The 25,059-nt window shown below is 45.3% G+C and overlaps 1 long non-coding RNA gene across 3 annotated transcripts in view; it reads left to right on the forward strand.

Moving 5' to 3' along the window:
* The window catches only part of LOC112132698 (uncharacterized), a 64,481-nt gene extending 42,573 nt beyond the window's left edge, over positions 1 to 21,908 (forward strand). Inside the window, exons 4-5 of one of the 3 annotated variants that reach the window (XR_008523251.2) lie at positions 11,440 to 11,522; positions 21,141 to 21,908. This is a non-coding gene — a long non-coding RNA (uncharacterized LOC112132698). Of the gene's footprint in view, positions 1 to 2,223; positions 2,936 to 11,439; positions 11,523 to 21,140 lie in introns of those variants that run through there. The other 2 variants (XR_002914417.3, XR_008523250.2) reach the window with 2 other exon arrangements.
* Positions 21,909 to 25,059: the final 3,151 nt, after the last annotated feature.

Here is a 25,059-nt window from a genome sequence, read left to right on the forward strand (position 1 = left end):
CTTTATGAAATGGAAACTGTCGGCAAAGACAGGTGGTAGCAAGTGCAAGGCATGCTGGGCTGAACAGACAAAAGATGTGCAAAGGAACTGCAGAAAGGTCCTCATTTTCACTGGGCTAACCCTTTAGCCTCTCAAGCTTCAGTTTTCCCATATGCAACACGGGCATAATAGTAGCATGTAGTTCACAGGGCTGCTGTGAGAATTAAATGAGACATTCTGTGTAAAGGGTTTAACATGGCAAGCACCCAACAAATATGAGCATTAAAAGCTAAGTAAAGTAACATATAAGGGAATGAACCTGAAGAAGCTAGACAGATGGAATGCATGTAGACCTAGCCTGAGAGAAGCTTCCAAATTGGAGCACTGAGATTTAGATGGGGTGGGGGTAGGGAGGGCTCTTTTTAAAGGAACAGTCTCTCCTTTTTGGGAGGGGAGTGAGAAAAGGTTCTCTTGGAAGCTTAGTAGGTGAAGGACCCTCACTGCCGGCACAGCAAACTGTGGTGCGGTTTGGGGCCCAGCGACATCATTTGTAAGGTCCAGTGCAAAATAAAAATACAGGACCCCTTGTTCATAAATCAAGATAAAGGTGCAATCAAAGGAACTGAAAAAGAAAACTTTCTCCACTCTTCTACTCTTCTACTGTCTGTCTCTTTGTCTCTTGTTCCTTTTCTCTCCCCGACTTCTGTGTTTTTATTTGTTATTTAATGTGCCATCTCCTCAGGCAAAGGAATACTCACGCAGACAGTGTGACTGTCACAGGTACTGGGAATCCTGTGACTCAGCACATGCCAGCCCTCGGCCCCACCTGCTAGGCTCCTGCTCCTAGCAGCCACCAGACTGACGCCTGCACCCCAGCCAAGGGCAGAGAAGCCATTCTCCCCTTCCTACTGGCCAGCTACCCCAACCCGCAGTGGATAGGCAACCCTCAAGGATTGCAACCTCCATGCTGGGCACACTGGTATGGATCAGATGGGCAGAGGCTCACTCCTGCCAAGCTGTCTACCAGGCATGCCGAGGTGCAGCCGTATCTTGCTCCTGGATGCCACTAAGTGCATGCACCGAAGTTCACTCTTCCCATGCCAGTGCCTAGGCCTCTGTTGGGGCTGGAAGGCAGCATCAATCATTGGACAATGCTTAGGGACACCTGTTGGTGGGGGTTGCTGTAGTCACTGGGGAGTGGCAGAGAGAGAGAGAGAGAGAAAGAGAGAGAGGCCAAGCAGTATCAGGGTGTTATGGGGCACAGGAGCAGGTGACAGAGAACTCATCCTGGGGAGATGACGAGGTAGAAAAGCAGCAGCAGGACAGCTCCACAGTCCCATCAAAATCGGCTTACAAAACCCAAAATCAAAGGTATAATTATTAGGAGTTTCAAGGTGACAACTCTGGAGCATTAAACCCCAAATGTGGGCCTCTGAGCCAGGTTCTGTGCCACTTCACTGCTTGTGTGTCTATGAAGCAGGCTTATGGCTGCCTTGCAGTATTTCAACACCATGTTTCCTATCCCAAGTAGAGCATGGGATTCAGACCCCAGCTTTACCACTTACTAGTTTCAATCATGTTGGGCAAGTCTTTTAACCTTCTAAGACTCAGTGTCTGCATCTGTAAATTGGGACTAATAATACAACCAACTCTTAAAAGTTCTTGTGAGGATTAAAAGATTATGTAATAGGGCTTAGTGTGAGGCTTTAATGCATTCTCTTCATATAGCATAAAGCAAGACCTTAAAAACTGTTAGCTATTGCTAGCAAAGTGACTTTTTAAAGGGAGGCATGCTTCTCCCAATTTATCTCTTGGAAAACTAATCCGTCATACTTTTCTGAGCTCAGAGATCCTCTGTTTCCATTCTTCCAGTAGATGGTCAGTGGCTGAATGAGACAAAGCAATAATGGGCCAGGGGTTCCAGGGCAGGATCTATATCTGCTTTTGCCAAGCAATAGATCCCCCAGTGCCTAGCCTGATTCCTGACTAGTAGGAGATACTCAATAAATGCTTGTCCAGTTAATGAAAGTCTGGATGGATGGATGGATGGATGGATGGATGGATGGATGGATGGATGGATGGAAGGATGGATGGAAAGATGGAAGGAAGAGATAGAAGAAAGGATGGACAGATGGAAGGGAGAGATCTTTTTTTATGGTTTGGATGACTATAAGGTCATTCCCAGCTCTGACAAGCCATTGTGCTGTTAAGTCACCTTCATTATTTTCATTTTTTCCCATGAAGGATGAAGTTGGAAGTTCCAGAGCCTTCTCTTCACATAATGGGACATGCAAGGGGGAAACCAAATCAAAAGTGTAGAGTGCGTTGCTGGATGTCTTTGACATGGTGAGGTCTTGTTCCTAATGGAGCTTTTCCTCTTGGTCACATTACCTCTGAAGGTATCTAGGGCCCCATACTCTATTCCGGGGGGAGCTGTGGCCCACATGGGTCTGCATAGTCAGACAGTGGCTAAAGCAAATTCTCTGGCTGCAGAAGAGCCTCAGTCCTTCTGTCTGATTCGCTGGCAACATGACCATGAGTGTGCCCTAGCAGATGGCCATGAGGAGGACAACTGGGCACAAACTGGGCAGCCATGTGGCTCCCTGGCACTGGGATGGATGGCATCACTCCCAAGACCTGGAGCCTCTTGATCTCACTTAGCTCCTGTCTCCATGGTCCCTCTTCTTCCTCTGTCCCTCAGGGGTGGAGTCTTCATTTATCTGACAGCAGAGAAAAAATGTGTTCTGCAGGTATATGCACTATGATTTCTGCCTTAAATTTAAGCAAGTGGATTTTTAAAAACTCGTAGTCAGGAATTTGCATCCCTCTTCCTGCTTTGTTTTCTTCTTTCCCCCAAAGCAGTGGGTGACTCTGTCCATCTGGGCCAGGGAGGAAGAGCCCCAGCCTAGGGATTGCTTCTCAAATTTTAATGCTCACATCAATCCCCTAGGGATAATACAATTAAACATGGCTCAGTGAGGGAATGAACTCTGAGAAATGTGTCATCAGGTAATTTTGTCATTGTGCAAATATCACAGAGCAGAGTCCAAACTCTTAGATAAACCTAGATGGCAGAGCCTACTACATACCTAGGCTGTATGGTATGGCCTATTGCTCCTGGGCTACAAACCTCTATGGCATGTGACTGTACTGAATATTGCAGGATATTGTAACACATTGGTAAGTATTTGTGCATCTAAACATATCTAAACATAGAAGAGGAACAGTAAAAACACAATTTAAAAGATTTTAAAATGGTACACCCGTATAGGACCCTTACCATGAATGGAGTTTGCAGGACTGGAAGTTGCTCTGAGTGAGTCAGTGAGTGAATGTGAAGACCTAGGACATTATTGTACACTACTGTAGACCTTGTACACATTGGAGGCTTAGGCGACACTAAATCTACAAAAGAATATTTTTCTTTCCCTTGGTTTACTATATCTTTTTTATTACTATTTTATAAACTTTTTGACTCTTACATAATAACACTTAGCTTACAACACAAACACATTGTACAGCTATACAAAAATATTTTCTTTCTTGGCAAGGCATGGTGGCTCACACCTGTAATCCCCGCACTTTAGGAGGCAGAGGCAGGCAGATCATTTGAGGTCAGGAGTTCAAGACCAGCCTGACCAACATGGTGAAATCCCATGTCCACTAAGAATAAAAAAAAATTTTTTCTTTTAATCTTTCTTCATATATTCTTATTCTATAAAGCTTTTTTCTATTTTTTTTAATTTTTAAAATGATTTTTTAAAAACTAAGGCACAGGCCAGGCACGGAGGCTCACGCCTATAATCTCAGCACTTTGGGAGGCCAAGGCGGGCGGATTACCTGAGGTCAGGAGTTCAAGACTAGCCTGGCCAAAACAGCGAAACCCTGTCTCTACTAAAAATACAAAAATTAGCCAAATGTGGTAGTGTGCAGCTGTAAACCCAGCTACTTGGGAGGCTGAGGCACGAGAACCACTTGAACCTTGGAAGCGGAGGCTACAGTGAGCTGAGATTGTGCACTGCACTCCAGCCTGGGCAACAGAGCAAGACTTCATCTCAAGAAAAAAACCCAAAAAACAAAACAAAAAAAAAAAACAGGGCCAGGCGCAGTGGCTCACACCTGTAATCCCAGCACTTTGGGAGGCCGAGGTAGGCAGATCACGAGGTCAAGAGATCAAGATCATCCTGGCTAACATGGTGAAACCCCATCTCTACTAAAAATACAAAAATTAGCTGGGCATGGTGGCATGCGCCTGTAGTCCTGCTACTCAGGAGGCTGAGGCAGAAGAATTGCCTGAACCCGGGAGGTGGAGGTTGCAGTGAGCCAAGATCACACCGCTATACTACAGCCTGGCAACAGAGTGAGACTCCTTCTCAAAAAATAAAAATAAAAACAAAAACAGAAACAAAAACTAAGGCACAAACACACATTAGCCTAGGTCTACACGGGGTCAGGATTATCAATATCACTGTCTTCTATTTCCACATCTTATCCCACTGGAAGGTCTTCAGGGGCAATAATACACATGGAACTGTCATCTCCAATGATGACAATGCCTTCTTCTGGAATACCTCCTGAATGGCCTGCCTGAGGCTGTTTTACATTTAATTTTTTTTAATAAGTAGAAGGAGTATAATCTAAATAACAATAAAAATATAGTATAGTAAATTCATGAATCAGTAATATAGTCATCTGTTATCAAGTATTCTATATCGAGCATAGTCATATACACTATCTTTTTATACGACTGGCAGTGTAGATTTGTTTATTAGTCCATTTTCATGCTACTGATAAAGACATATCTAAGACTGGGCAATTTACAAAAGAAAGAGGTTTATTGGACTTACAGTTGCACATGTCTGGGGAGGCCTCACAATCCTGGTGGAAGGCAGCAAATCATGCCTTACATGGATGGCAGCAGGCAAAAGGAAAGCCTGTGCAGGGAGACTCCTGTTTTTCAAAACCATCAGATCTCACAAGACTTATTCACTATCACGAGAACAGCATGGGAAAGACCTGCCCCCACGATTTAATTATCTCCCACCGAGCCCCTCCCACAACACATGGGAATTCAAGATGACATTTAGGTGGGGACATAGCCAAACCATATCAGTTTGTTTACACCAGCATCACCAAAAATATATGAGTAATGCTATGATGTTAAGGTGCCTACATCACTAGATGAAGGAAGTTTTCAGTTCCATTATAATCTTATGAGCTCACTGTCATAAGATTTGACGTCATAAGATTTGAAGATAAGATGTTTGACCTGTGGCCAAAACATCATTATTCAGCACATGACTATACTCAACTGCAGTTTCTGACTCAAGAGGTGTGGAGCAAGTCTAAGATTCCAGATTTCTAACCAACTCCCAGGCGATGCCAATGCTGATGGCCCAGGAAGCTCTTAAGCCCACTTTGGTTTTTGTTTTGTTTTGTTTTGTTTTGTTTTGAGACAGAGTCTTACTCTGTCACCCAGGCTGGAGTGCAGTGGCATGATTTCACCTCACTGCAATCTCCACTTCCCTGGTTCAAGAATTCTCCTGACTCAGCCTCCCAAGTAGCTGGGATTACAGATGTGTGCCACCATGCCCAGCTAATTTTTTGTATTTTTAATAGAGATGGGGTTTCACCATTTTGGCCAGGCTGGTCTCGAACTCCGGACTCAAGTGATCCATCCGCCTCAGCCTCCCAAAGTGCTAGGATTACAGGCTTGAGCCACCAAGCCTGGCCTCACAATCTCACTTTGAATAGCAAGACTTTGTGGAAGAGAGAGAGAGAGAGAGAGAGAGAGAGTCCTAAAAGGGGAGAGCAAGGAAGAATAAGCACATCATCAAATATTTCAAAACATTCTTGTACTACACACAAGCTTGAGTTCTAGGAACAAGTCTGAGAGAAAAAGGGAAAAGGGTGGGAGGGTGTTGGGGAGATGTGCAGCCAACTGGTCTACTCCTCTGCTTTTGCTCCAAATTGAGGCTGAAAACCAGATGGTGGTTGGTTTGTTTTCAGCAGTTCATCTTCACAGCCTGGGGAGGTCATAGTCTAAGAAGGGAGGGAAACTGAGGTATTGTAGCCATGGAGCATTTTCTCATCCCCCCAGATTACCCTTGAGAGGCAGGATGGGAGCTGCCTGTGGTCTCCAACCTGGGCTCTCCTTTAGACTGAAAACAAATGCTGGCCTCCTCCTGGTCCACCTGCCTGCAGGCTGGAAAGCACTCTCTGCCCTGGCTGCTCACACACACAGCGTCCCCAGTGCTCTGGGCTAATTGGACCTGAGATAGGGAGATGACTTCAGGCTTGGAGAGGCATTTTTCTCTTCCTTCTTGGCAAGGATCCAGGACCAGGGGATCATCGAGGACCACAGAAGAGAGAGGTGAGAGGGCCCTTGAGCAGCCAGCATTCACAATTCAGAATGTCTAGTGGGCTTGGGCTTTGGAGCCACCAGAGGGATGATGGCATCTTTCATAGGGTTCTTGTTATCCTTTATTTTACAAAGCAGAGAGGCAATGACAGCCCCAAATGGATTAGATGCTCAAGAGCCCTCCTGGGCCACTTTTCCTTCGTCCATTGGGATCTTCAGTTCAAAGGCCCGCTAGTGTCTTTGCTCAAATCCTTTCAAGCCAAACTCTAGCCAGCCCTCTAAATCCTTCCAAAGAAAAACGGAGGAGGGCTTAGGAGAAGACTATACCCACTCAGCTAATGAATGATGTCTTGGCTTGCCTGCCTAGGCAACAATCTAGTGTCAAGGATTGCAAGCCCAAATGCCTACGAGGGCTAGGCCGGAAACACAATGAGCCAGGAGTGGTGGATATGAGGAAACCAGGAATGGTGGTGTCGGGCAGCTTTGGCTGATTGTTGCCCTGTGGGTTTATGGACACAGCCTTCCCAGATCCTAGGTGTTGGGGGACATTCTAAGAAAGCAATGTCTTAAAATAATAATAACAAGTTTTATAAAGCGTGTACTGTGTGCTAGACACTGTTCTAAGTACTTTACATGTTTTACCTTACTTGCTTCTCACCATGACCTGGCGATGAAGTACTGTAATTTTCCCCATTTCACAGACGAGGAAACCAAGGCACAGGGAGATGAAATAACTTACCCGAGGTCTTTCGGCTGGCAAAATGACAGAGCTGGGGTGTGAATCTAGGCAGTGTGGCTCCAATTCCACATTCCTAACCACCATGCTCTATCTACTGCTAGCCAGAAAAGATCCTCCCACACGATCCAGTCTTCAAAAGCAGCAAAGGCTTTCTTGTGCTTTGAATCTCTCTGACTTTCCTTCCGCTACCGGACAGAAAAACTCTACTTTTAAAGGTTTCACCTAATTGGGTCAGGCCCACCTGAATAATTTTTGTAATTTAAGGTTGACTGACTTGCCACTAATTCCATCGGCAAAGACCCTTCCCAACAGTGTGTAGACTCATGTCTCATTAAATAGCCAGGGGATGGGAATTTGTTGGGGGCGGGGGGGGGGGGTCCAGGTTTAGAATTCTGCATACCACAGCACTTGAAAACTTTCTAAAAACCTCATTTGTGATAAACAAACACATCTGCGGGGCAGGGGTTTCTAACCTGTGGGCCAATTCTTCTGTTTATTTGATAAATCTTTACACAGCACCCACTGGGTGACAGCATTGTGCTAGGCGCTGGGAATACAGCATTTTACATGGTAGACAAGTCCTCCAACCCTGATCTTCCAGATAGCTTATGGCTAAGGCAGTCATGATCCCTGGGCTCCATTCCTGATACTCTGGTTGAGTATTTATTTGTCTTCAGTTACATGCCCCACAAACCCTGTTTGTTTTTTCCTCCACCCTGAATATTCATAACCACGAATTGCTCCGATTTCCTAATCAGTCTCCCATGTGAGGTACATTTAAACAGGGACCACATCTAACACCTCTGTTCTGATGTCTTGGCCAAAGCAAATAAAATTACGAATGAACAGGAGGCTGCTAAATTCCCACTCCCAGGAGACAGCTGCTATCAACAGGGCAACCTGAAGTCCCTGATCCAGGACACCAGATGTGGACTGGCACTGGGAGGGCAGGAAGAGCTTTGGTGATTTCCCGAATGTCAATTTTTGTGAGTCCTGTGGTTTGAGATTTCAGGCATCCTCCTCTCACTCACGGTAGCTTTCTAAAAGGAGGGCATTTCCACCTCCATTTGGGGCTTAAAATTCCTGAGAGCTTGAGATGTTACCTGCTGCTAAAATATAATTATGAACAACCAAATGGCCTGATCCAATATGCACAGCCTTATGGTCTAATATTCTCATTAATTCAATTTCATTAGTATTTCCTGAGCCCCTTGCATTAGATGCTTTAGGAATTTAAGTGGTTTCATCACCTTTTACCAGCCTTCTTCTCAGCACACACTTCACCTACACATAGCATCCTATATGGCCCAGAAATTGATCTGTATATTTTAAAAATATATCTATTTGCCAATACCCAGCAAAGTGTGACATCCCAGGAGAAATAGAATAATGCAGATGTGGTTTAAGTAGTGACCCCCTTGGCTGGAATTAATCTCTCCCTTCTCCATGCTCCTCTTAACACTGACTCCCAAATGCTGGGATTAGCATGGGGATAAAACCTGACCCTGAGGTGTAGTTGCACTTGACTGAGAATTACCTCCCTTCTCTTGATACCTGGGAAAATGTTGCCAGGCTTCTGTAGAGTTCTCTCCTGCAACTCCAGCAGGTCCAGAGATCACAGGCAGGCCATCAGGGTTTTATCTGCATAAATGTTTAATGGACCTATTGGGAGAGTCAATGACAAATATTGAGTGGGACCCACAGAACTAAAACTATTTTTTAAAAAAGGAGTTGGGGGTTATAGCCCACCCCTCCACCCTCAAGATGGGGCTCTGGATATTAATGAGAGCTAATATTTATTGGGAACTCACTCCGTGCATGCACGTGCTTAGTGTGGGCTTACATCATCTCATTTAATCCTCATCATAACCCTATTATTACCAGCACCTTAAAGATGAGGAAACCAGGGCACCTAGGACTTGCACATCTGTCCAGGGTAATGCAGGCAACAAGGTGGGAGAGAAACCAGTTGCACCCCCAGCCAGTCAGAGGGCATCAGTTCATACCAGCTGGCAGAGATCATCCGGGGAGAACAGGATGAAGCAACGTCCAGCACCTTTCCCAGCCCAGCCTGCCAGTGTAACAAGAGAGGGAGGAAGATCTTTGAGACTGAAAGAAACAAGCATATTTTATTTTTTTTTTTTAATTTCAATATTAGCATTGAGGGGCTGGCTGGGAACAGGCAGAGAAATGAGTTCTGGGCCTCTCCCGAGAGAGAGTGCTCATGGTTTTACTTAGTTTTAATTTTCTCTCCTGATGAAAAATTTGCTATGGTTAAAGAGGCACCAAATAAACAGAACTGTGACCGATGTTTTGCAATTTCCTTAGCGGATTCCACATATTTTTTAGAGTTCCATCAATATTTCAACAGTTGCAAGCTGGTTCCCCTCTGGGAAGCTGTGGTGGAGTCACGGTCCCCTGACATCCCACTTCCCCCACACAGCAGAGGCTGGGCTTGTGTCTAGGATCCTGAGATTTGAGAAATGTTGTTGGGAAGAGGGGTAGGGAGTATTGGGGCCCTGCCATAAGCCCTCAGCTCTCAGCTCCACCCACGAAAGCAGGTACTGCACATTGCTGGGTCTCTCTGCTTCTGGGCATTTTCCTTGGCCTCTGAGCCCCCAAACAATACGGATGGGTGGCCCAACACCCAGTCCATGCCCCCAGGTAGGATAACTTGAAGGCACCTTCCACACTGTGTCCCAGAGCTCTCCAGAATGAGCTCAACTGACCACAAGAACTTGCCTGACAGTGCCCCTCCTGGCCTGTTTCCCCTCCCCATCTCAACATCCGCACTCCCTCATTTGTCCTTCTTCCCAAATAAACCACTTGCACTCAAATCTTCACCTCAGGGTCTGATTGTGGGGAGACTGCAACCTAGGAGCAGTCAGAGGGGTTCCAAGCCAGAGAGGGCTGCCAGGGAAATTCAGATTAACAGCAAGGATCAGGCTGGGCACGGTGGCTCACGCCTGTAATCCCAGCACTTTGGGAGTCCGAGGAGGGTGGATCACTCGAAGTCAGGAGTTCAAGACCAGCCTGGCCAACATGGTGAAATGCCATCTCTACTAAAAATAACAAAAATTAGCCAGATGTGGTGATTACACATGCCTGTAATCCCAGCTACTCAGGAGGCTGAGGCAGGAGAATCGCTTGAACCTGGGAGGCAGAGGTTGCAGTGAGCCGAAATCGTGCCACTACACCCTAGCCTAGGCAACAGAGTGAGACTCCATCTCAAAAAAACAAAACAACAACAACAACAACAAAACCCAGAGAGGATCAGAAACCTGGCAAATGGTTGTGTCAATAACGCCGGAAAAAGAAGATTCAGAAAGACCCCCCCCCAAAAACACCAACCTGGAGGAGCCCTGATTCAGAGGGCCAGGTGTTTGCTACAACTAACACATCTCTGCTCTTCCGTCATCATAAGCTCGAGGGCGCCTTCCAGAGACACGAGTGGTCAACACTTCCAGGAAGCAGGGGCTGGCTGGGGTTGAGGTATCCCACCTTCTTTGGGTCATTGCTGGTGTGTGTGTGTATGTGCAGTGGCGGAGACTGACCTAGAACACAAGAAGAACTCCAAGGACAAGGCTAAGCCTCTTCCAGACTGGGCAGACATGGAGAAATGGAGAAAGGCAGGCGATTAGCACATCCTGGCAGCAGAGACAGACGTGGGCTTTGAGAAGAGTTGCTGGCAGGATTCTTCCACTCAATCGCACTTGGCACAGCAGACGCAAGGACCCTGTCTTACTATTCCTTTCCTTCTGAGCCAGAATCAACGCCATGAGTAGGGGCTTTTTTTCCTTCATTCCACAGGTTCAGCACCCCCATTTCTCCAACTCAATTCACTCTCAACCTTCTTTTTCTGCTTTTCTAGTGAAAGATCCAGCTGGGGAAGGCCCTTGGTACACAAACCTTCAAGCACAAATATCGGTGGAGGCTCACTAAGTGGCAGACTCTGTGCTGAGTGCGTTAAATGCATGATCACGTTAAATTCTATGTATTTGTTTGTTTGTTCATTCATTCATTTAAGAGATATGGTCTCTCTCTGTTGCCCAGGCTGGAACGCAGTGGCACAATCATGTCTCACTGTAGCCTCAAACTCCTGGGCTCAAGAGATCCTCCCACCTCAGGCTCTGGAGTAGCTAGGACTACAGGCATGTCCCACCACCCCCAGCTAATTACGTATTTGTTATTATTTTTATTTTGTAAAGACATGGTCTCACTAAAGTGCCCAGGCTGGTTTCAAACTCCTGGCCTCAAGCGATCTTCCCACCTTGGCTTCCCAATGCCCTGGAATTACAGGCATAAGTCACCACGCCTGACCTAAATTCTCTTGAAAATCCTACTTTGCTCTACTTCACAGTGAGAAAACTGAAGCACATGAAGGTTGAATAATAGGCCCGAAGTCACACAGTCACTGTAGCCCATCTGGAATTGGACTTCCAGGTTAGTTGCCTCTGAACCTTGGGCTCTTAACCACTCTGTTAATTTGTTTCCTGGGTGTGTTTTGTGTTTGTGTGTGTGTGTGTGTGTTTTGTTTTTGTTTTGTTGTTGTTGTAGATATTACTATCTGAGGTAGGTAATGATCCTAAATAGACCTTGGATTTTTATACCACTTTACGGTTTACAAAGCCCTTACATCTACATTATTATATAATATAACCCTCACCATAACTCATTGAGCCCTATAGGGCAAGAATTATTAAAACGTAGTGCTTAGCACAGTACGTAAACAGCAGCCACGAGTAACAGTAGCATCTTTCACCTTTTACAAATGAGGAAACTGAGTCTCTGTTTAAGTGACTTGCCAGAGAACCCCAGCAAGTGAAGAGCCGTATCTTGTGAACATGTTCTCTCCAGCTTTGGCAACCGCGTCCTCTCTGGTTGTCCACACTCTCTTGGGTAATGCTGGATGGCACAATAGCGAGGACTACCTTCACTCGGATACTCAGAATCTCTACTGTGACTTCAGGGTAGTGGGCATCGGCTAATCTCACCTTTGTAGCCGGCATTTATGTTAACAGGCTCTTGCTGAAGGCTTCTCTCCTACCTAGGCTAGACTACATTTCTTATCCCCCTATACTTGACTAGGGATGTGCTATCGTTTTTCTGGTTGAAAATCTACTAACATTTCTTAGAGTCAATGTTCTAAGAGACACAGTTTAAAAAAACACACCTAGTACAATCCTACTTTTAAAAACATATATATATTTAAAAATATATATTTTCTATATATTTAAAAATATATATTATATTTATATTTTAAAATATATATTATATTTATATTTAAATATAAAATAAGTTATATTGTTATATATAATTATTATATATAATGTAAGCCATATTATATAATAATTATAATATACATTATATTATTATATGTAATTATATATTACTATTATATATAATAATGTTCTCTTCCCATTGGCTAGGCACATGTCTCTGCACGTGCCTAGCCATTGGGAAGAGAGCAGGTGGCCTGCCCCCTGGACCCTCCCCTCTATGTTGTCCACATTCTCTTCCCCCAACTCCCTGCGTGTAGCTCACCCTGGGGCTCTTTCTCTTTCTACACCCAGTGGCAAGCACAGAACGTTCCACCAGCGTGTCCCTGCATCCTCTCTCTTCTTCAGAGCCTGCTGGGTGATTTTCTCTGGAATGCACAGAGCTTTCAAAAAAGTGTTTATTCCCTACTTTAAGCCCAGCACGGAAATCAGAAACAGGATGTCAAAAAATACAAAGAGCTCAGGTTGCAATGCTGCTGGAATGCAAACCCAGGAAACTTCCTTTCTTTCTGGAGAAGTCATAATGGGATGGCTGGAAATTAACTTGGACTTTTCTGGGGCATGGGAAAGAGGAGAGAGAAGCACACATATGGCTCATTGGGACCGCTCTGCCAGGAAAGCTGCTGCTGTGCTGAATGATGACATGTGGACTTGGGCCATTCCTGTGGTATTGGGCCACAAATTCTGGGAGGCCACAGACAGGAGGAGGAGGAAAGAGAGGAGGTTTGGTGATTTTATGGTCCACATTTCCCATGTTTAAGATGAATAGGTCCAATTACACTGGGACAGTGGTTCTCACCTACAGGTAATTTTGTACCCCACTCGTGATGTTTTTAGTTGTCATAACTAGGGGGCAAGGAGAAGGCTACTGGCACCTAACGGGTAGAGGCCAGGATGCTGCTCCACATCCTACAATCCCTCAGACATACTATCCGGCCAAATGCCAATCATGCCAAGGTTGAGATCACCTACTCTAAGATATCTTGAACTTTCCTACTGAATTAACCCTATCAGCAGAGAGCAGTGGGAAGAGAAAACATACACCTTCATTGTTTTGAGGTTATAAAGATGATATTACTTCAAGGTGTTTTATCTGAAAACTTCAAAATATCACATTATACCCCAATCCACAACTCATTCATTTGTTCATTCATTCACTTAACTAATAGTTACTGAGCATCTATTATGTGCAATGCCTGTACTGGGCTCTTTTGCTTTGCTATAGTAAGTCCCCCTTATTATTCAGGTGTTGGCAAAAACATCACATCCTCAGAGAACCTTCCCTGGGACCATCCCATCCACAGCAGCCACTACTGACTTGTCACTATCAGTCTCTTGAGCAATTTCAGCTTAGTGCTTGCACAATTCATGATTATTTTAGTTAACTATCTGTCTCCTTTATGGTCTGCAGTTTCTATGAAGAGAGAGGCCAGGCTTGTCTATTTGTAGACACAGTCCCCAAGTCTGGGCTAAGTGCTTTTAAATGCATGATCTTTCCATGATCCCTATTTTACAGGTAAGAAAACTGAGGCACAGTTTATTCATTTATTTGCCAAATGAATGAATAAATAGCAGCCCCCACCCCCGCCTCAGAAGATGTGCTGTATTCATGCTGTACCTTATCTGTAGCTTATATACTGGCCAGTTTCATGTTCCTGGGGGTCATGACCTAATTTGAGAGGTTTGGGGAAATGAGCAGTCTGCTTGGGACCTAATGCAGGCCTGCAACTTCCTCCTGAGGCAAGCTGTTTGATCTCGGGTAAGTCAAATCCTCATTCTGAGCCTCATGCACTTGTATGCCAAAAATACACATATTTTCTAAAAGGTAGGATTGTACCAGGTCTGTTTTTTAAACTATGTCCCTTAGAACATTGATTCTAAGAAATGTTACTAGATTTTCAAGCAGAAAAATAATGACACATCCCTGGTCAAGTACTTGTGGGAAATGTTTTAAATAATGATAGATTTTCTTTAATGCAGGACTTGTCAGAGCCTTCATATGCTACCACACAATGTGAATGCCCAGGAGGAAACATGTCTTTTTCATTGTTTTCCAAACATATCTGCTCAAGGAAATTCATTTATGTGAAGCACATTGAAGGATCTGAATTGCTCGCATACCTTGGGCAATGCTACGTGGCACAATAGCCTCTGATACTCAGAATCTCTACTGTGACTTCAGGGTAGTGGATATCTGCTATTCTCAGCTCTGCATCTGCCATTTGTATTAAGAGACTCTTGCTGAACTCTCCTCTTCTGCGTTGGCTCAACCACATTTCTCATCCCCCTACCCCTGGGAGAGAGACATGTGCCCAGCCAATGGGAGAAGAGCAGGTGGCCTGCCCCCTGGAACCTCCCCTCTAGGTTGTCCACATTCTCCTGTCCCAACTCTCAGCAAGATGCTAGGATCCAATGAGGCATTCCAAAGCCCTGGGAACAGTGAGTCACAGATGGGAAGAATCTAGACCTCTGAAAGCTGCCCCACCCCCTGATTGGACTAAGACAGGAGCGAGAAGTAACCCCGCTCTTGCATGAAGCTGCTGAGATCCAGGACTCATTCATGATGGCAGTTAGCCCAGGCTGACCACTGGGGCTTATTCAAGGAAAACAGAGTCCCACTCAGCCCCTACCACAACCCTGTTAAACATGAATGGGAGGATGAATAGGTGACTTCTTTTTTTTTTTTTCCTCATCTCATGTCTCAGACCACAAGGCCACTGCTCACATGAACAGGTGCCTTCTGTTTCCCAGTGTCAGTAACCAGAGGCAATGATAGACACCTGAGGAAGACATAACACTGTCCCCGAGGCAGCAGAGCCTTTAATAATGATGACTGATGCTCACAGAGCCACTCTCCCACCTTTCTTCAAAAAGAAAAGGTATCAAAAGAGAAGGAAGAAAAAAATCCCAGCAATCTGTGCCCTGTGGTTAAGCACAGCCCAAGCTTCGGATGGCCATTGTCAGTTTCCCCGGGATGGAGTCTCCTTGATACTTGTCAAGACACTGGCACATCCCACCTGCCAGTAGTTAAGATGCTGACAGCTCTTGCTGGCCAGGTGTGGGAGCAGTGAACTGTGCAGGACCAGGTCTCTGCTAGCCACCTGGTACTGGGTTGCTGCGCACCTGGGGCTGCTGGGCACTGCTGAGATCATGGAGCATCCCTGCTTGGGGCTAGCAACCTCTGTGCCCAGCCACAGGAAGAGGCAAGTCCTTGCTGCCTCTCCCAGCAGCCTGCATGTCTGGGATTTGGCACTGAGGACCCTTCTGGAGGAGGAGGCAGACCAGGACAGGCTGAGTTCAGCTCCATCTGTCTCCGGCTTCTGTTTGGCATCTTGGCTGTGCTGTAGGAGCCCTCTGCAGTTCCCTGCCTCTCTCAGCAGCTGCTCAATAGGAGACAGGAAAATTGCTCTCCCTTCAGTGGACTAGTCTAGTTAGGAGGCGTCCCCAGGAATCCATAGGAGGGAAGGAGTCCAGGATGGCCAAGACCAAAATACAAAAACACACCTAAGCCCAGCCAAACCTGGCAGGCATTTGAATTTCCAAACTGAGTCTTGTCTTTCTTTCTTTTCCACTCAGCATGGCTGCTCCAAGCTGAGATATTAGCCCAGATAAACTCAACATGAAAATCATAATCTGGCAAGTCATGGCCATTCTTGTCAATTCTCTTAAAGGTTAATCTGCTTTTCTCCTTATTAATGAAGGGCCTCGGAAATGCAGCCGGGCCTCTCCCGTGTTTTGGTAGATTTGGGCTAATAGGCTATTTTATTTCCATGGTAACAGCTTCCAGTGTTACAGGAAGATAATTTTCCGGACAAAAGATTTGTGGGTCTTATTATTCTGCAGGGATCTGACTGTGAAGGCTGGGAAAGTGGGTTCACAGGCTACCCAGGATTGCAAGTTCCACCCATTCTGGGGCACCTGTTTGCCTCTGGCTTCTGGGTCTTGAAGCTTGTTAGGTGCCATGTATTGTAGGAAATTGGCAGGAACTGAGTAGGAAACTGGCAGGGACTGAATAAATACATCCTTTGAAAGACAATACCCTAAATTCATTCTCATATCAAGCAATGAGGTTGGAATGAGAAGTGGCTTGTATTATAGTAATCGCTGGCACAACAGGGGCCTCTGCCCTGTGGGGTGAGCCGGGAGCTGTCCTTATAGTGAAGGGCACCCTAAGAGGTGCCTCTAAGCAGAGCCATCACCCTCCGCACCTCTCAGTCTCAGGGTAGACTGGCAGCATTCTCGCCTCCCAGGCATTCAGCACCCAGTTCAGCAACTGCCAGGTAGCAGGCTAGTCAGAGGAAGACAAAAGATGAACAATTGGCATGCCCCCTCCTCTAAAGGAGCTTAGAGTCTACTGGTGTGTTAGGGGATGGGTGGATTAAAATAAAATAGGGGAAAGAAAACAGGCAATGGCCATACTTTGTGATGTGTGTTACAATTGGAACATCCTGGGTGCCAGGGAGCACAGGGAGGTCAGGAAAGATACACAGAGAAAGAGCTCTTTGAGGGAGACTTTGAGAGCAGTGTAGAAGCAAAAGCTTTTCAAGCATTGACTAAATGATTTGTATGAACCAAGCACTACTCTAGGTCCTGGGGATCCAAACATAGATAAAGCCAGACAGAGTTTCTATTTACACCCCGAGAGGGTAAAGAGACAATAATCAATACTGCAATTTAAGGTTGCAACTGAGAGTAGTGCCCCCAAGAGGGAAGTTCTTAATGCAAAGAGATGCAATGAGATGGAAATTGACCAAGACAGGACTCTCCCATGTGGTTGGGCAGGCTGTACACTGCACAACTCTAGGGGGAGCCAGTCACATCATAGACATTATAAATTTGAATATTTATTATGATAGTTTTCTGGAATGTGGCATCCAAACTGTCTTAAGAAAGGGGTGCCATTCCTTAAATTGAACAAAATTAATTCTATGGCCTAGTGGAGCTCCTGCCAGGAAGAAAAGGAAAGTCTTCCCCCAGTAAGGGACAAGCTCTAGGATCTGAAGAGTGGGTAGGAGCTCAGAGGGTAAAGAGACAGAAAAAAGAATGTCCTGGATGCAGGGAACAGCAGGTTCTTATTGAGGTCATTGTATCCCAGAGACTGAAAAGCAGCCAGGGAGGTTGCAGCAAGTAGAATGGGGAGCATGGTGCACAATGAGGCTGGAGAAGGCAGCAGGAGCTAAATCGCACAAGGCTAGGTCAGCATTTCACCTCCCTACTTAGAGTTTCCAGTGGCACAGGACACCTGGGGGCCCTGGACCTCCGGATAGGAATAAGTGGGTAAATTAGATGCAGCCGTGAGAAGGAGCCTTTGGTTAGTTATGGAAACAAGGCAAAATTGGTGGCCCATAGACTAATGATTATGAGAGTCTGGTCTGTGGATCACCCACATCAGAAGCCCCTGGGATGCATGTTGCAAATGCAGCCTGCTGAGTCCCCCGCAAGACCTACCACAGTTGACTCTCTGGGCCAAGGGCAGGAATCTGCATTTTACCATATGTGCCATGTAACGTTGTTGCAACCCAAGTTTCAGAATGCCTGGGCTATGCTAGTGTCTGTTCAGCTACATTCTGTTCCTTATTCTGCCCTTCCTAACTATGAAATTTTAGGCAAGTTCAAGGCTTTCCTTGGATTTATTTCTTTATTGATCTGATGAGTTCCATAACTTCTGCGCCCCCCCACCCATTTTTATTTATTTATTTATTTATTTATTTATTTATTTATTTATTTTGAGACTAGGTCTTGCACTGTTGCCCAGGCTGGAGTGGATCTCAGCTCACTGCAGCCTCATCCTCCTGGGCTCAAGTGATCCTCCCACTTCAGCCTCTGGAGTAGCTGGGACTGCAGGCATGTGACACCATGCCCAGCTAATTAGCTAATTTTTGTTTTTGTTTGTAGAGATGGGCTTTTGCCATATCGCCCAGCCTGTGACATTTCTTACAAGAGGATGATTTGTGGTGTTTGTTTTGAGAAGGAGTCTTGCTCTGTCATCTAGGCCAGAGTGCAGTGGTGCAATTTCAGCTCACTGCAACCTCTACCTCCTGGGTTCAAGTGATTCTCCTGCCTCAGCCTCCTGAGTAGCTGGGATTATAGTCATATGTTACAATGCCAGGCTAATTATTTTGTATATTTAGTAGAGACAGGATTTTGCATGTTGGCAAGGCTGGCCTCGAACTCCTGACCTCAAGTGATCCGCCCTCCTTGGCCTCCCAAAGTGCTGGAATTACAGGCCTGAGCCACCGCGTCCAGCCCAATGATTTATTCATTCTTGCGCAATGTTCCTTGAGGAACGACTCTGTCAAGGAGGCAAAGAAGTTTCATCTTATGTGTCACATCTACTTCCTTACAAGTGGCTGCTAAAACTGTATACAGCAGTCCCCCGCTTATCCTCTGTTTCACTTACCTGCAGAAAACTAGTCTGAAAATATTCGATGGAAAATTCCAGAAATAAACAATTCATGAGTTTTCAATTGCACACCGTTCTGAGTAATGTGATGAAATATCACGCTGCTTCTCCCCACCCTGTCCCACCTGGGACCTGAATCCTCCCTTTTGTCCAGAGTATCCACACTGTATACACTACTTGCCCACTAGTCATTTAGGAGCATCTCAGTTATCAGGCCAACTGTCATGGCATCACAGTGCTTGTGTTCAAGGAGCCCTTACTTTACTCAATAATGGCCCCAAAGTGCAGGAGTAGTGATGCTGGTGATTCAGATTGCCAAAGAGAAGCCATAAAGTGCTTCCTTTAAGTGAAATGGTGAAAGTTCTCAATTTGTGGAAAGAAAAAAAAAATCCTATGCTGAGGTTGCTAAGATCTATGGTAAGAATGGATTTTCTATTCATGAAATTGTGAAGAAGGGAAAGGAAATTAGTGCAAACTGTACACAGGGTTCCATACATTCCACAGTTCCAGGCATCCACTGGGGGTCTGGGAACATATTTCTAGTGCATATGGGGTACTACCGCATTGATTGACTAAAGATAACTGTCACAAGCATTGAAAGGGAGGTGGTGAAACATCAAGTCTCCAGCTATACATATCTTATATGAGAAGTCAGCCATCAGAGCAGCCTTCCAGACCACCTGAAGTAGCACAGTGCACCTCCCTCCCTAACACATCTCCATGTCATTTCCATCACAGCCTTTATTACAATCTGTAGCCCTCTTGTTTATTTAGTTGCTCACTTGTTTCTTTCTCTGGTCTTTTTCACCTTGCTGACTATAAGCTCCATGAAGACAGGGCTGTGTCTCTTTGATTCACCACTGTCTCCCTCACGCTATGCACAAAGTAGGTGTGCATTAAGCAAGTATCGAATATATGAATAAAGGCATCAGGGCCTTGCCATCCCTGAACTCAATGCATGGCACCATGCAAAGCACAGAAGACACAGGGCCACTTGGCAAAGACCAACATCCAATTAGGGAGATAAGACCTATCCAGAAGGAGGAATCAAACTCAAGCCCAATGAAAGAAGCAAAAACACAGAAACAGAAAAGGAAGGAAGGAAGGAAGGAGGGAAGGACGGAGGGAAGGAGGGAGGGAGGGAGGGAGGGAGGGAGGGAGGGAGGGGGGAGGGGAGAGAGGAAGGAAAAGAGGGAGGGAGGAGGAAGGGAGGGAAAAGAAAGGAAGGAAGGAGGGAAGGAGGGAGGGAGGGAAGGAGGGAGGGAATGAGGGAGGGAGGGAGGAGGAGAGGGAGGGAGGGAGGAGGAGAGGGAGGGAGGAGGAAGGGAGGGAGGAAAAAGGAAGGAAGGAAGGAAGGAAGGGAGGGAGGGAAAGAGAATCAATCTCTTCAACCAGAATTCTGTAAAGATACAATGAAGTCATCAACATCAACTTGCTCTGATTGATTGAAATGTTATCATTCAACCAACTGTGTTACCAATTAACACAAATGTTATCATCTTGTGTTACCACTGGGGGAAACTGGGGAAACATGGATCTCTCTGTATTGCTTCTTACAATTTGAGGTGAAACTAAGTATCTCAAAATTTAAAAGCTTTTTAGAAAAAAAAAAAAAAAAAAAAAATTCCACAACTTCCAATGTAGTTGAAAGTTGGAAGCTGAACCAAAGGGCACTTCAGCCCCACAGATTCCATTCCTTGTCTCAACCCTTCCCCCACCACAATGTGACCAAATTGTTTACAGTCCATTCTCCCAGAGGCTCCTGCCATCTCTTATAAACCACAATCTGTTAGACTGTAGCTTCAGCAAAGATTTCTGGAAGACATCACTGAAATTCTGAGTGTCCAATGTGGGCATGAAGCCAGTTTTCTAGCTTCCAGCCTGTCCAAATCTGAGGATATTAGAGTATTCAAATGGCAGCCTGTGAACTCACATTTCAAGGAGACTGTTCCTCTTGCATCCTGGACTTCCACCATGGTAAGGTTCACGTCCTTGAGTCTAATGACTTGGTCCTCACCAGGCTTCCTTGCTGGAACATAAGCACCACGAGGACAGAAATACTGGTGGGTTCCCTGCTGTTGCCCCTCGCCCACAGTGCCTATCACATCAGTGTCCCCATAGTGGCCATTTGCAGTTCCTGCCTGTTCAACATCCATTTGTTGTTCTGCTGATAAAAACATTCTTGTTTTTCCTTTGGGGAGCCACCCCTCCCGCATTGCAGACAGTCTGAGGGGCAGGGGGAGTTTAATTCAAAGTGCCCTGGTTTCTGCCCTGGTGAAGGGGAAGCAGGAGACCCAAGGCAATCAGAATCGGTAAATGCCAAGCACTAGATTTTTGCTAAAAATATATTAAAAGACACATTCTCTCTTTCCCCTACAGTTATTGTTCTGATAGAATATCAGCTGGGAGCTACTGAGGACCTCTTCACTACCCTCCCTTGGAAGAGTTTGTCTGCAATGGAGCCAACACAGTGGAAAGCAGAGCTGAGAAATGGACAAACAACTCCTGATGCCTCATTTGAGCACCTGGATTTAGCCACACCTGAAGCTATTATATCCTTGAACTTTTGAATCATGTAGGTTACTATAATTCCTTTTTTGTTAAAGCTAATTTGAATTGGGTTTCTATCACTTGCAATCAACAATTGACCAGGTGCTTAGTAGATAATGAATGAGTGAATGAACAAATTCAATTCTGTAAGGATTTATCATCTCCTTACATGGCAGGCACTGTTTTAAGTCCCAAAGAAAGAGGCAGAGGAGCCACAGAGATGACTTCCTCCCTTGAGAACAAAGCATGTGGCCTGACAACCTAAAATTTGGGTCAATCCATCCAATTATGGTGACTGCTTAGAAATATCCCTTTTCCTCCCAACCTTTTCCTTTCCTTCTCCCATAAACATAATAACGGCTCCTGCCAGCACTAAGGCATGGCCCATGGACCCACTGACACCTATGCTCACATTAGCTCTTGAGGCTGAGTGGCTTGGTTCTATCTGGTTATCAGATGCAAACTTCATCACAGCAGGGATTTGGGCTAGACATTAGAGGAATAGTGTGGTACCAGATGGTGTTTCTGAAGAAGGTTGTCCTATTTTTGCAGTTTAAGGATTTGATAATAAATCTGCCTGGCAGCCCTCAGATGTGATTTGGCCTTGAAATCGTCTCTGTTAATCCTTGATGCTGTGTGTATCTGTCAGGGTCCAACCAGGAAAAACAGAACCTACTCTAAGTATCTGAACAAAGGGAATTTAATGTAAGGAGCTGGTTGCACAGATGAAGGAAGGGGCTGGGAGGCAAACAACAGGGAACTGTGAGGTAACCCAGGGATTTGCCACCGTAGGAAGACATAACCACTACTAGGATAGAGAGGTAAAAAATAAAAAAATAAAAAAAGAGGTGGTGTTACTTGTATTCAGGAGGTGGAGTCATCCAGAGGAGGCTGAAGCCATGGCAGGTCTGTGTGGCAGAAGCTGCTGCCAAGGAAGACATACCATGGCTCCAAGAAAAGCTGCCAGAGACAGAAAGTGTGAGGGAGAAAGATTCTTCCTTTCCCTTCCTCCCACCTCTCAAACTCACCGCAGAGCTTCCCCTTGGCCATATCCAACTCAGAACCTCCCATTGGCCACACCCAACCCAGCACTTCCCATTGGCCACACCCAACCCAGCACCTCCCATTGGTCACACCCAACTCAGCACCTCCTAGTGGACACATCCAACTCAGCATCTTCCACTGGTCACACACAATTCTGTACCTGCCATTGGTCATACCCAACCCAGCACTTCCCATTGGTCACACCCAACTCAGCACCTCCCAGTGGACACACTCAACTCAGCATCTCCCATTGGTCACATCCATCACAGTACCTCCCATTGGCCACACCCAACCCAGCACCTCCCATTGGTCACAGCCAACTCAGCACCTCCCAATGGACACATCCAATTCAGCATCTTCCACTTGTCACACCCAACTCAGTACCTCCCATTGGTCATATCCAACCCAGCACTTCCCATTGGTCACATCCAACTCAGCACCTCCCAATGGACACACACAACTCAGCATCTCCCATTGACCACACCCCACCCAGCACCTCCCATTGGTCACCCCAACCAGGAGCCACAAACCAGGGATCCTCAGAAGCACAGGCTGCAGGGGTCGGCCTCCTGTGATACAGAGCAGAGCAAGGGTGGGTGGGCATGGATCAGAGGTGGGAACAGATCAAAGATAACAGGACTGTACACTGCTGTTCCCCAGAAGCTGCCATCTCTGGGTTCCCACATGCAGCCCCTCACTTCTCACCTGAGAAGAAATGGCCCTTTGAGATCCAAAGATGCCATCGTTGAGTCTCTATCAGAAATTAGGATCAAATTCCAAGACATTCATACCCTGCTGGTGGGATTGTAAAGTGGCACAACCACTTTAGAGAACTATTTAGCAATTTCTGATCAATTAAACATACATCCATCCTAAGACCCAGCAAGTCCACTCTTGGGTATTTTCTCAAGAGCAATAAAAATATTGCACAAAAAGAATTATACAAGAATGAGTACAGCATTTTTTCCATAACAGCCAAAATTGGGAACAATTTAAATGTCCATCCTCTGAGGAGTGGATAAACAAAATTATGGCAGAGTCGTACAATGGAACACTACTCAGCAATTAAAAGGAGCACACTACTTCTACACACAGCAATGTGAATGAATCTCAAAAAGATTACAAGAAGCCAGACATAAAAGAGTGCATACTATCTCATTCATTTATGTAGAATCCAAGAAGACATAAAAATCTAATCTACAATGAGAGAAATCATAGTGGTTCTTAGTATGGGGGTTGGGGATTGACTCAGAAGGCACATGAAGGAACTTCCAGCTATGAAGCAAATGTTCTGTATCTTAGTTTGGCTAGTGGTTACCCAGGTGTATACAATTATCAATACTCGTTCAACTGAAAACCTAAACTTTGTGCATATTAGTGTGTGTTCTTTATTTGTTGTAGGGGACTGGAATATGCCACCCAAAAATATGCCTCTTTGGCATAAGAATTATTTTGAACTGATTATTTTGAGAAACAGCAACAAAAGAGAAGCTCTGGAAATGAAGTAGAAGTTACCCTTTTGTAAGGGAAATTTGCATCTATAAAGGAAGTCTCTATTTGTAATGGTGTCTCCCACTCTGTACCAAAAAAAGGATGACTAAATCTCCAGAAAAAAAATTTTTTTTTGAGACAGCATTTCACTCTGTCACCCAGGCTGGAGTGCAGTGGCACAATCACGGCTTACTGTAGCCTCAACCTCCTGAGCTCAAGCAATCCTCCCACCTCGACCTCCTGAGTAGCTAGAACTACAGGCTCAGACCACAATGTTTGGCTAATTTTGTTTATTTTTTGTAGAGATGGAGTCTCAGTATGTTGCCCAGGCTGGTTGGTCTCAAACTCCTGGGCTCAAGCGATCCATCTGCCTCAGCCTTCCAAAGTGCTGGGATCACAGGCGTGAGCCACTGTACCTGGCCAAGAAACTCTTATCAGTGGAGAAGGAACCAAATTAAATTCTGCAAAACAAAACTTCTTTTTTTACCATTCATTTCCTGGTCACCTTCCCCATAACTTGCCTCCCCAACACCCTTTTTACTTTGTTCTAGTTAAAGATGCTATGTAAGGCAGAGTTCTAGGCCACTTCTTTGAGAGTTACTTATTTTTCTTGGGGTATTTCCCATGTGTTTGTGAGGTATAAATGTTAAAACACTGTTGTTTTACCCTTGTTAATCTGTCTTTTGTTACAGGGGGTCTCAGCTGAGAGCTTAGAAGATTAGAGGGAAAATTATTTTTTCCTACCCTACAATGTCAAATTAGTTGTAATGATACAAAATCAACAAAAAAGAACCAAATTTCAAGGTAAAGGACAAATTTCCTACTTCTCTACTTGGCCTGCACTATCAAGAAAGACATTATTACATCCTGGCAGATTTCTTACTCCACATTTCTGTACGGTGGGATATTACCCACAAGCAGGTAGATGGCACTCAGTTTTTTAGGCTAATTCATATGACATAGACCAGGAGTGACACGCAGCCCCGATGCCCCCACCACCCCCATGATTCATGGACATGGGGCAAACTCAGCCGAAATGGTTGATGGGTGTTTTACATTAAACTAAGTGGCCATAAATATTTAATCACATGACCATTACTTTTAAATACATCACCTACCACTGTGTATTCCTTTTGGAAACGGTGCCCTTCTGGCTTTATCCAAATACCAACTAAGAGCACTGGGAAAAGATACTAGGGCAAGAAATGTAACA

This window comes from Pongo abelii, chromosome 2 (genome assembly GCF_028885655.2).
Source record: "Pongo abelii isolate AG06213 chromosome 2, NHGRI_mPonAbe1-v2.0_pri, whole genome shotgun sequence".
Classification (NCBI taxonomy): Eukaryota; Metazoa; Chordata; class Mammalia; order Primates; family Hominidae; genus Pongo; species Pongo abelii.